Source organism: Mustelus asterias, chromosome 2 (genome assembly GCF_964213995.1).
Source record: "Mustelus asterias chromosome 2, sMusAst1.hap1.1, whole genome shotgun sequence".
NCBI lineage: Eukaryota > Metazoa > Chordata > Chondrichthyes > Carcharhiniformes > Triakidae > Mustelus > Mustelus asterias.
In genome coordinates this window covers 106465130-106478216 of record NC_135802.1, presented here as the reverse complement: position 1 = coordinate 106478216, position 13087 = coordinate 106465130, and the positions used below count along the sequence as shown (strand labels likewise).

The 13087-nt window shown below is 43.4% G+C and overlaps 1 protein-coding gene across 1 annotated transcript in view; it reads left to right on the top strand.

Annotated features, from left to right (window-relative positions):
- The first annotated feature begins 2108 nt into the window (after positions 1-2108).
- tax1bp1b (Tax1 (human T-cell leukemia virus type I) binding protein 1b) overlaps positions 2109-13087 on the top strand; it is a 137053-nt gene continuing 126074 nt past the window's right edge. Inside the window, exon 1 of the mRNA XM_078239869.1 lies at positions 2109-2233. The gene's annotated coding sequence lies outside the window, so the exon portion shown is untranslated. The remainder of the gene's footprint in view (positions 2234-13087) is intronic.

The window sequence follows — 13087 nt, the reverse complement described above, 5'->3', positions numbered from 1 at the left end:
ACACCCCCCCCCCAGTTGCTAATTCCCCACACCCCCCCCCTCAGTTGCTAATTCCCCACACCCCCCCCAGTTGCTAATTCCCCACACCCCCCCCCAGTTGCTAATTCCCCACACCCCCCCGTCCCAGTTGCTAATTCCCCACACCGCCCCCCCCCCAGTTGCTAATTCCCCACACCCCCCGTCCCAGTTGCTAATTCCCCACACCCCCCGTCCCAGTTGCTAATTCCCCACACCCCCCGTCCCAGTTGCTAATTCTCCATACCCCCCCCGTTGCTAATTCCTCACACCCCCCCCCCAGTTGCTAATTCCCCACACCCCCCCCCAGTTGCTAATTCCCCACACCCCCCCCAGTTGCTAATTCCCCACACCCCCCCCCCAGTTGCTAATTCCCCAAAACCCCCCCCCCCAGTTGCTAATTCCCCACACCCCCCCGTCCCAGTTGCTAATTCCCCACACCCCCCGTCCCAGTTGCTAATTCTCCACACCCCCCCGTCCCAGTTGCTAATTCTCCACACCCCCCCGTCCCAGTTGCTAATTCTCCACACCCCCCGTCCCAGTTGCTAATTCTCCACACCCCCCGTCCCAGTTGCTAATTCCCCACACCCCCCCCCCCAGTTGCTAATTCCCCACACCCCCCCCCCCAGTTGCTTATTCCCCACACCCCCCCCCAGTTGCTAATTCCCCACATCCCCCCCACAGTTGCTAATTCCCCACACCCCCCCCCCCAGTTGCTAATTCCCCACACCCCCCCCCAGTTGCTAATTCCCCACACCCCCCCCCAGTTGCTAATTCCCCACACCCCCCCCCAGTTGCTAATTCCCCACACCCCCCCCCCAGTTGCTAATTCCCCAAAACCCCCCCCCCCAGTTGCTAATTCCCCACACCCCCCCGTCACAGTTGCTAATTCCCCACACCCCCCGTCCCAGTTGCTAATTCTCCACACCCCCCCGTCCCAGTTGCTAATTCTCCACACCCCCCCGTCCCAGTTGCTAATTCTCCACACCCCCCCGTCCCAGTTGCTAATTCTCCACACCCCCCGTCCCAGTTGCTAATTCCCCACACCCCCCCCCCCCCCAGTTGCTAATTCCCCACACCCCCCCCCCAGTTGCTAATTCCCCACACCCCCCCCCCCCAGTTGCTAATTCCCCACACCCCCCCCCCCAGTTGCTAATTCCCCACACCCCCCCCCCCAGTTGCTAATTCCCCACACCCCCCCCCCAGTTGCTAATTCCCCACACACCCCCCCCCCAGTTGCTAATTCCCCACACCCCCCCCCAGTTGCTAATTCCCCACACCCCCCCCCCCAGTTGCTAATTCCCCACACCCCCCCCCCCAGTTGCTAATTCCCCACACCCCCCCCCCCCAGTTGCTAATTCCCCACACCCCCCCCCCCAGTTGCTAATTCCCCACACCCCCCCCCCCCCCAGTTGCTAATTCCCCACACCCCCCCCCCCAGTTGCTAATTCCCCACACCCCCCCCCCCCCAGTTGCTAATTCCCCACACCCCCCCCCCCAGTTGCTAATTCCCCACACCCCCCCCCCCAGTTGCTAATTCCCCACACCCCCCCCCCCCTGTTGCTAATTCCCCACACCCCCCCCCCCTGTTGCTAATTCCCCACACCCCCCCCCCCAGTTGCTAATTCCCCACACCCCCCCCCCCCAGTTGCTAATTCCCCACACCCCCCCCCCCCAGTTGCTAATTCCCCACACCCCCCCCCCCCCCCAGTTGCTAATTCCCCACACCCCCCCCCCCCCCAGTTGCTAATTCCCCACCCCCCCCCCGTTGCTAATTCCCCACCCCACCCCCGTTGCTAATTCCCCACCCCCCCCCCCCCAGTTGCTAATTCCCCACCCCCCCCCCCCCAGTTGCTAATTCCCCACCCCCCCCCCCCCAGTTGCTAATTCCCCACCCCCCCCCCCCCAGTTGCTAATTCCCCACACCCCCCCAGTTGCTAATTCCCCACACCCCCCGTCCCAGTTGCTAATTCTCCACACCCCCCCGTCCCAGTTGCTAATTCTCCACACCCCCCCGTCACAGTTGCTAATTCTCCACACCCCCCGTCCCAGTTGCTAATTCCCCACCCAACCCCCTCGGCCGGTCCCCTGCTGTTGCCCTTTGCTCCGGAAGTTGTCAGCAGCGGATGTGGTTGATGTCACAGGCGGAGCGATGGCGCCGGGGTTTTGGTGACGATGTTTGCGGGGAGAGAGAACTCGGGGTGACGGCGGTGTCCCGGTGAGTGAGCGGCTCACGGCCAAGTGGGGATCGGCTCTATTCGGGACTCCTCGGCAGTCTCCAGCTGAGTGGGGGCGTTTTGTGTCGATGGTTGTGGTGCCGGGGCCACAGTGAAATATTCCGCGACCCCTGTGGGGGGAATCAAACGCTTTCTGGGGATTAAACTGCGGCCCTCCGCCCGGGGTCCAGGGATAGCGATCACCGGGGCCTTGTTCAAACGGCTGCGGCTGGTCCGGCTCCGCGGCCTGCCATCTACCCCGGGGGAGTATCATTGAGGCCAAGGAGCCGCCTGTCAGTCACTGCTGTTTCTGGGTTGTATTTTTGTTTCTCAATCGCTGCCATATCCTTGTGATCTTGTTATAGTTTTCGCCTAATGTATACTGATCTTTGTAATCATCACCTGGTCTCGCCGAATATTTTGATTAAAATATTCTCTTCGTTTATTTTTATTTGAAAAAAAATGCTATAGTGGGCAGCACGGTGGCGCAGTGGTTAGCACCGCTGTCTCACAGCTCCAGGGACCTGGGTTCAATTCCGGCCTTGGGTCAGTGTGGAGTTTGCACCTTCTCCCCGTGTCTGCGTGGGTTTCCTCCCACAGTCCGAAAATGAGCGGATTAGGTTGTAGGGATGGGGGTAAGGCCTGTGTGGGATTGTGGTCGGTGCAGACTCGATGGGCCAAATGGCCTCTTTCTGCACTGTAGGGTTTCTATGTGTCAGGGGGATTGGTTTGGGGGGGATGTATGTGGGATTGCGGGGATGGGACCTGGCTGGGATTGTTGTTGTTGCAGGCTCAATGGGCCAAATGGCCGCCTCCTGCACTGTAGGGATTCTATGATTCTGTAAATAAATGTGCTCTAAGTATTCTTTGGAAATTCATTTTAGCTGTGACTTATAATGAAGGACTACGATGTAAAATTGGATTCTATTTCGGATACATTTAAAGGCGACACAAGCATTTGGCTGTGGGTGATAACTAGTTCAAGGGCACCTGTATTTTGGATTTTTGTTTAGTCAAAGGGCAGGGATCCCACTGTGACTAGTCATATTATCGATATGGTAGCAAGGGAAACCCCGTAAGTATCTACTTGTCTGTTTTCCTGTAGGAAAATAAATTATTTGGAAGTAGAGTAACCTATGTTTGTCTTGTGGGTGTTAGGAGTAAGCTTTGGTTTAAGTTTAATTGTATATTAAGAAATGGGGAACCTGAGTTTTGGTTTCACTTTAGAGTGATGCCTGCAGTTTGTGGGTTTGTTTATATACCTGCATTTTTAATGAGGTTTGAGCACTTTGAAAGTAGAGAAAAAAACCTGTGCTGTTGCCTTGTAGCAAGGAGAACACAAACGTGGAAAAACAGGAAGCATTTTTATTTTGGTTAGAATCAGGTGTCAGGAGAAGCTGGACAGGATGGCATGGTGGCACAATGGTTAGCACTGCTGCCCCACAGTGTCAGAGACCTGGGTTCAATTCTGGCCCAGGGTGACTGTGAAATTTGCACATTGTCCCCGTGTCTCCTGAGTTTGCTCTGGGTGCTCAGATTTCCTCCCAACAGCTCAAAGATATTAGGTTGATTGGCCATGCTAAATTGCCCCTTAGTGACAGGGGGATTAGCAGACGTTACAGAGATGGGACCTGCGTGGGATTGTTGTCCGTTCAGGCCGAATCGCTTCCTTCTGCACTGAAGGGATTCTATGAGCAGAGGGAATTGCAGATAGCAGATTTTCCAAAAGAACGGTAGAAGGTCTGATCAGTGAGGCCCAGAAAGAGACTTGAGTTAAGGAATAAGAACAGCAATTGAAAAAGGTCATGTTAAGTGAAATTAAGGAGCAGAGAAAAAGTCTCTGAATAAAAGAGAGAAAGCTGCAGAATCAAAGCAAAGTGGACTTGCACAAAAATCAGAGGAGAAAGACAAAGGTTGTGATCTACTATGGGCCTTTGAAGCAGTATTTTCTGTTCATACGGCTGAGTATTATGACTGTGTGTATTGAGGGTGAAACTTGAATACACATGGTGATCCTGCGGAGAGGTTGAAATGCTGGAATTGTATTTTTGTTGAAGATGTCCAAGTGAAAGCATAATTTAAGAGGAAACTCCAGGGAAAATTCTTCGAGAATGAAGATTTGAAACTCAAGTTAAAAGACAGTTTCTGGGAGACCAGTTGGTTCAGAGTGTGACAAGCATTTGGGGGAGTTGATGAAAATTCCACAGAAGTTGCTTTGGGTGGCATCTGTCATTTGGTTTCAGAGTATGGTGTGTCTGAACATGGGAAGCCTATTAATACATGGACTGCATACTTACTGTGAACATGAGAATAAAAAATAGATTTGTAACTTGTGTTGTAACTCATGTTAATCTTAGGAATTTGTATGTTCCTATAAAGGTATAGTTGTGGGGAAGGTGTAGCATAATATAGTTTAATCTTGCTCGATAAATGTTTTGTATTTTTGTTAGAAATTCATAAGCGGACTGCTGAGTAGCTACCCTTCACCCTTCTAAACAGAAAATCAAAGTTAGGATCTATCAAACCAAGTTCCACTATGAGATCTGACTTGTCCAGTAGTAACATCAACTGGGGTCATCACAATGCTCAGTGTGAAACATGAAGGCATGTAATAACACTTTAAAAAAACCCTAAATGACTTCATTTAATCACATTATTACAAAAACCTTAATGTGATTTAAATGTCCTGTATCTCATTAATGGAATGATATGACTTTCTTCAAAGATCCACAATTTATATCTGAAGTGCAACTTCAAGTACTTATTCAATTTCTTCCCATCAACCCTTCAGGTTGGGGATACAGCCTCTTAGCATCTGGCCAGTCAAGTCCTGTCAGCATTGTACATGTTTCAATGAAATCATCTTATTTTTAACTCCAGCGTATTTAGGCCCATTGTAATCAATCTCTCCTCATTAGACAGTCGTCTTTTTCCACCTAAGGCAAGTATATCCTTAATTTGACAATGAAATTGAAACTGTGCATGGTTGCAATATCTTCAAAGTCCTATGTGGTTACAGCAAGACTTTTTACACTTTAACCCTTGCAATAATAACATAACCTTTGTCTTCCTAATTGCTTGCTGTACCTGCATGTTGACTTTAATTCATGTGCAAAGTACATTATTGAGTACAAGTATTCTGCATGCCAACATTTACTCATTTCTCACCTCCTTAAAAATAATTATGCCTTTTGTTCTTCCTACCAAAGGAATCTGGATAATCACCTTCATCTGAATCAGAAGAACTTGCTGTGGGATTCTTTCCCTTCTATCACCAGTTGTTCTTTTGCAATTGACCTCAATTTGTAGGTCACTGGTTGCAGTTTTTTGAGCACCACCTAAAATCTGCCCTTTATTGTCTCTGCTTTAAGGAAATAATTCTTACTGTGTTTACCCCAGTCCAATGCCGGCATCTCCACATTAAGGAAATAACCCAGTTTCTCCATATAACTGAAGTCCCTCATCCCTAGTTCCATTCTAATAAATGCCCTTTGCATCCTCTGTAAAGGATTTGATGTGCCTCAAGTGTGATGCCCAGCATTGGCCACAATACTTCACCTTGGGTCTAACCTGCAATTACAAACGTTTATTATAACTTTCTTGCTTTTGTACTCTATGCTTCTATTTGTGAAGCTAAGGAATCCATATGTGTTTTTAGCAGCCACCTTAACTTATCGTGCCACCTTCCAAGACATGTACGTACACCTGCAGCTCATTTAAAATTGTACCATTTAGTTTGTATTGCTTTTATTTTACTATGAAAATGCATCACTTCTGGCTTCTCTGCTTTCATCTGCCTTGTGTCCGCTCATAGCGCCAGTTTATGTCCTTTAAAGTTTATTACTATCCTCCTCACTATTAGCTACATTTGAATGTTATGGTATGTGCCAACTTTGAAATTTTGCCCCATATATCCAAGTCTGGGGAATTAATATATATCCAAAAGAGTGGTCCCAACACTGATCGTAGGGTTAAAATGACTGAACATTTGGCTGAATACTGCCCTCCAATCTGTAAAACAACCATTCACAACTACACTCTGTTTTCTGTCTCTTAGCCAGTTTCATGATCCATGCAACAACTGCGCCTTAAATCCTTCAGTTTTGCCAACTAAATATGGTACTTTATCAGATGCTTTTTGAAAGTCCAAGTAAATGCCAACCCTTTCTATTATCCCATCAAACAAGATCAATCAAGTTAGTGAAACGCTACTGGTAATTGTATTTAAGTATGCTGGCTTTCATTTATTGACCTTTTTTTCCAATTGCCAATTAATTTTATCCCAGATTATTATCTCTGGTGTGCCCACAGTAATTTTAACCTGACTGGCCTGTAGTTGCAGATTTATCCCCCTCCCGTTTTTTGACCAGGAATGTATTGTTTGCTGTACTCTTACCGACCCATAATAGACAGGATTGGAAGATTGTGACTAGGGCGTTTGTAATTTCCACTTTCTTCTTTGAGCAACTAACACGCATCCCATCTGGGCTGGGTGACTTTTCTACTTTGAGCATCGTCAACTTTTTAAATACTCCTTGTTCCTTGTTATTCAATCCAATTTATATACTGCCACCTCTGATGCTGTGACATAAAATACTTTTATGGTTTTATGTTAGCTTTTAATCTATTCTCATACAGTCTCTTTGCTTTCTTCTATGTCCTTTATCAGTACTTTTTGTATTTGACAGCAACTTATTTATATAGCATCTTTAAGGCACTTCAGAGGAGCTTTATAAAACTTAATATGATACTGAGCCATGTAAAGAGATACAAGGTGTTGGACTCCTTGCCCCCTCACCCCAGGCTAAAATGTTGCAGCAAACTTGAGGAGCCTGCAGAGGGGATTGCTGGCTGATGTCCACACATCTGGATCAAGTCCTCCTCCCTCAGAGAGTTGCCAGTCAATCGGAAGCTAGCAGCTCTTCCCCTCTGAACAGAAGCATGTGGCCTTGGATCAGGATTTAGGTATGTGTTTCAGGGTCTTGCTGGGTGTCAAGCTGGCAGGCGCTGGGGCTGCAGGCCATGTACTAGGTGGCCCTTTAGTGGATTCAGGAGAGACACTCCAGTTGCCACTACCCCCACAGGGAAACATGCCAGATAGTGCATTTGGCTTGGGCCTATCCTACCGCCGGTTAAATCCTGGTGGCAGTGGGATGAGACCCTTCAGTGTGCATTAATCAGGCCATCTGACATCCCGGATATAATTGTGGTAGGAGCTGGTCGCGAAAGTTAGACTGCCCACTGGATTTAATGAGCCCCATCTTTAAACCCATTGGCAGGAAACATTAACTCTAGCCCTCTGGGTCAGATGACCAAGAGCTTGGTCAAGTAGGTAGGTTTTAAACAGTGTTTTAAAGGAAAAATTAGAGATGCAATAGGGTGGGGAGGGAATTCCAGAGTTTAGGACCAAGGCAAAGGAATGCTGCAGAGGTCAGAATTAGATGAGTGCAGATGTCTTTTAATGGTTATGGGATGAGTTGGAAAGGGGTGAGATTAGACCATTCAGAAATTTGAAAACAAGGATGAGAATTTTAAAATCCTGCTGTTGCTTTTGACAGGGAGCCATTGTAGATTAACAAGCACAAAGATGATTGGTGAACGGAATTTGTTCCAAGTTTGGATGTGGGCAGCAGAGTTTTGGATGATCTCAAGTTTACGGAGAGCAAAACCTGGGAGAGCAGCCAGGAATACATTAGAATAGTCAAGTCTCGAGGGAACAAAGAATGAATGCGGTTTTCAGCAGCATCTGAGTTGAGGCAGGGGCAAAATTGGGCTGTGCTAAAGAGGTGGAAATAAGTGATGCGAATATGTGGTTGGAACCTTATATAGGGGACAGATATGATGGAGGTAGTTAAAAATCTAGTTTGGTGAGAAAGGGATGAAGTTGATAGTTAGGAAAAGGAGTTTGGAGCAAGGACTGAAAACCATGACTTCCATCTTCCCAACATTTAATTGGAAGAAATTTCCACTCCTTATGTTCTGATTGTTGGACAAACAACCTGATATTGTAAGGTGGGAGTGGAGTTGGGAGAGATGGTGGTTAGCTGGACAACAGTGGTGAGGCTTTGGTATCAAATGCTGCAGACAGGTAGAGGGATGAGGAGGGACAGTTTACCTTTGTCAACATCACTTGGAATGTGATTTGTGTTTTTGATAGCCATTTTGCTACTGTGGGCAAGGGTGGAAACTTGATTGGAGGAATTCAAACTTGGAGTTCCAAGAAAGATAGGCATGGATTTTGGCGGTGAAAACACCTTTAAGGACTTTAGGGAGAAAAGAGAGATTGGAAATAGGGTGATAATTTACAAGAATGGTGGAGTTAAAGGGTGTTTTTATTTTCAGGAGAGTGGTGATTTTGGCAAGTTTAAAGAAGGGAGACATGATGTGACACTTGTACAGACAGAGCCATTAATAGTATTGACTAACATGAGGGGCCACGAATGGAAGTTGGTTCTTTGCTGAACTATTCATCATTTATCATCTGCTTTTTATTTCATTTTAATTTCTGTTTCTAGCCATCCATGGAACTTTAGCTTTACTTGTCCTTTTATTACAAGCTTACAGAACAGCATATCCTCCAACTTGTCATGAAAGGTGTCATGCTATCTCTATTAGTTTAGTCTAACCATTGGCATAGGTTTTTTGCCTCGGCATGGTTTTACAATTCTCACTAAATGCTACACTATCATGCTATTTATTTGCTTTAGTTGCATATTACCAGAAGGGTAAGGGCTTTAGTAGATTGTATTTTAAGTTGTGACTTTACCACATACCTTTAACACTTAGATTTATGGAAAATATGAGTTCTATTTAATAAGTATGTTTCATGTCAAAGCATCTTGAACTTAATATCAGCTTTATACTTTCTCTCTACCAGTGTACAAATCCTCAGCTTTTTCTGCATTTAATTTTTCTCTAATAATGTATTGCCACCAGCATAGCAAGGTAGTTCATCTTAATACTGATTTGCCACATCAGATGAACAAATTCTACATGGAAATACACACAAGAACAATGAGAAATTTAGAGAAAGGTTTGATTTTTGATTTTATTATTGTCACATGTATTAACATACAGTGAAAAGTATTGTTTCTTGTGCACTATACAAAGCATACGTTCATAGAGAAGGAAACGAAAGAGTGCAGAATGTAGTGTTATAGTCATAGCTAGGGTATAGAGAAAGATCAACTTAATGCAAGGTAAGAGCTGTTCTCGAATCGGTTGCAAGTGCAGCGTATTTGTAAATTTTATGGTAAATTGTTTTTTCTGAAGATAAGTTCCTAATTATTTTTAATGAAAAATGTAGAAACAAGTCACTGAACCCACAGAGTGTGGGTTCTCTCCCATGAGCCACATTAACCAATCACTCTATCATGGCAAAAAACAATATTGTCATGGGCTTTTTAATTTTACTCCATCCTTAAAGTTACAAAGCCAATGCTTAGGATGGACTGGGCAAATCCAAATCAACTCCTTGCTTGCTCCAAAAACCAAACTTGAAATGAATCCAATTTATGCTCTCCACAAGAGAGACAAACAAGATCCAAGCTGACATGCTAAGGCATTGCACCCCATCCCGGGCTTGATCTGATCCTTGATCTTAGCTAAAAGCTTCTTTGTGCTGCTAGAATATACATATTAAGGGCTTGGATTGGAGTCACCCAAAAGAACTGTTCCGTGTATGCAACCTGCACAGTTTGTTACATAAACACCACTCTTATTTATCAAACAATTTACAAATACAAAAATACATTACACTTTCAAAATGCCATCTCACAATAATAAATTATAAAGATAATACCCGATGTAACAGTATCAACAATAAACATGCCATTTTAAATACAGGAGCACAAGCAACATAGCAGTGTAACCAACAGCTAGGATGCATTGTGAGTGATCCACAACCAGCCTTCCAAGGTTGCAAACAACTCACAACAACAACAAATGAACAAGTTATCATATAAACAGTACCGACAGCTAACGCCGTCCTTTAACCAATAACAACTCCCTGACAATAAGAAAGGGTTCGTTGTAAGTTATCTATAATTTTCCAGAGCATTGCCCAATAAACACCTTGATCCAATTAGAAGAGAGTTGCTGGAGTCAATTAACGAGAATGGTCATACTCATTAAGCATATTAAAGCATTATTAGAGAATACCTACTTTAAATATTGATGAATAATTACCCTAGTTGAAGAAAAAATGATGGGTGTAAAAAATACAAATGCTTTTGGACATCTGGTAGCTTGATTTGTTCAATTAGTGATGTGCATACATAATTTGCATTCTAAATGCAGACATAGGAATTTATAGTGGAAAAAGTTGACAGGAACTTTGCACAAGCATAATCTTTTCAAGGTATTAAAAATCTTACATTAGTGTGAACATCGTTTGGCTTCTTCACACTATAAATTTCTGTCTGCGACATCAATCTCTATGTCTGACTATACCCCTTGTATTGTCATCCCCTTGGCATAAAGTTCCTATTTTTATGAAATGGTTTGAGTGGATATTCTAGTATACTCTTAATAAAATGCAATTTGTCATATGCCATAATATATTATTTTTGGCTTGAGTTAAAACAATACCACAGGAAATCAGTGCATGAGTATGTGGGTGCTTAAATTGTTCGATGTGTTTTGGATATTTGGTTGGATATAGCAGTGCTAGCCATTCTCATAAACATCTTGAGTGTATTGCATTATTGTGTACTGCCCAATAACTAATTATGTTAGTGTAACCCTGGGTGTAATAATAGGACCCTCTTGTTACCTGAACTAGATATTGTGCCTTTTGCATTTGTTCCATTTTTGTACATAGACTGAGAAGTACTTTAATGAGATGGAATCTGATATTAATTGTTAAATGCTTTTTAAAATAAATATGGAATATATAGAATAGCAGCCCAAATAAATACCACTTTCTTCAATCAAACTTGCTTCTTTTCACACGAAAAGCAAGCCACATGCCCTACTCTGTAATTTATTGCCTTATTTTCCATATCACAAAATCTGACAATTTCACTCAGCTTGTTTTAGATTGTTATTTCCCTCTGACTGATAGGGCTTTCCTTTTTAATTGCATTTGCATTCGGGAATAATCTCCTAAAAGATATTCTCAGCAGTGAGTTACTGGGCTCAAATTTATAAAATGATTCCCATCTTAATAAATCATCTGTTAGTCCACATAAGAAAAGATACCAAATTGCTCAATGTTGTCTCAATACATCAAATATCCTTTCTTCCTGAGTGAATTCTTTTTATATTTATATAAATTCACATTCAAACTAAATCACCACATTCTATGTGAAAGTAAAACAAAACATCCTGAAAGACTATTATTGATATATCTTGTCTATTTTATATTCTGATTACGAGGTAGATAATTGCAAAATTAACCTGAATTGTATTTCTAACAGTGTGTTGCTTTCTATTGTGTGAAGTATTTTAGTGGGTAATGGTAAAAGTGGGGGGAAAATGTGCAAGCAAATTAATCTAACTTCTAATTATCGCTTATGCAACACAGAAACAACCTTCCTGTCTCAACCAATTCATTTATGCTGCACTTGAGCCTTCTCCCTTCTTTCCTCATCTAACTCTTATCAGCATAGCCCTCTTTTCCCTTCTACCTCATGCTTATCTAGTCTCCTCTTAAATGTATTGAAACTATTCGCTGCAACCACTCCCTGGTAATGAATTCCACATTCTCAAGAGCCTTTGGTAAAAACGTTTCTTCTGAAATTCCCATTTGATTTCTTTGAGGCTATCTTGAGCTCTTCCCCACAAGTGGAAGTATTCTGTCAAAGCCATTCATAGTTTTAAAGATTAATATTAGCTCATCACCCATCCCACCTCTTGGCCATCTCTTTTCAAGAGACTAAAAAAGACCTGTTCATCCTCTCGATAATCCACTGCATTTCTGATATTCTTGTAAATCTTCTTTATCTTCTTTATCATCTTTATGTACCAAAATTACACACTGTACCCAGGTGTGGTCTAACCAGGTTTATCCCTCCAAAAATAAACCTAGTGCTTGGTTTGCTTTTACAATGGGCTTGTTAACCTGGGTTACTATTTTTATTGATTTGTATTCCCAGATTCCTTTCCTCTTCTGCTCCTTTTTCGAGTCTTACTTTGTAAATAATACACAACCTCCTTATTTCTTGCAAAAATACATTTGCCAATTATATGCTCATTCTGCAAGTTTGTTAATATCATCTTGTACTCTGTAAGTTGTTGCAGTCCTCCTCAGTATTGACTGTCTTTCACTCTATTTCCCCAATTTGGTAACATCTACAAATTTAGATATTCAGTTTTGATTCTAAAGTCTAAATTTTTAATATAAATTCTGAACCGCATTGATCCTGGCTAGTACTCTTTCCACCAAGTACAAGGCCAGTTGCAGCACCCTGTCATGGCTGAGAGATCAGCTAACTCAGCACATGTGGGAAACTCAGACTTTGACCCTGGTGGTATGTACGGCTAAGCTACTCAGCAAGTCTTCAGAAACAATGTTTGAATATTTACCAAAATGCTGCTTCCTTCTGTTAATACTGAGTACATTGATGAAAAGACTTTTGAATTTTGCATCCATAACAGTGGATGATTTTAAGTTTATAAATTAGTGTCTCAAGTAGGCTTATATTAACATTGCAATGAAGTTACTGTGAAAACCCCATAGTCGCCACACTCTGGCACCTGTTCGGGTACACTGAGGGAGAATTTAGCATGGCCAATGCACCTAACCAGCAATCAGAACCATTATGTTCGCTGAGTCCTGTATTATATGGAAGATGAAAGTTAGTGAACTGATCTTATATTCTATAATAATACATTTTGTCTCTTGACTTAGCAAA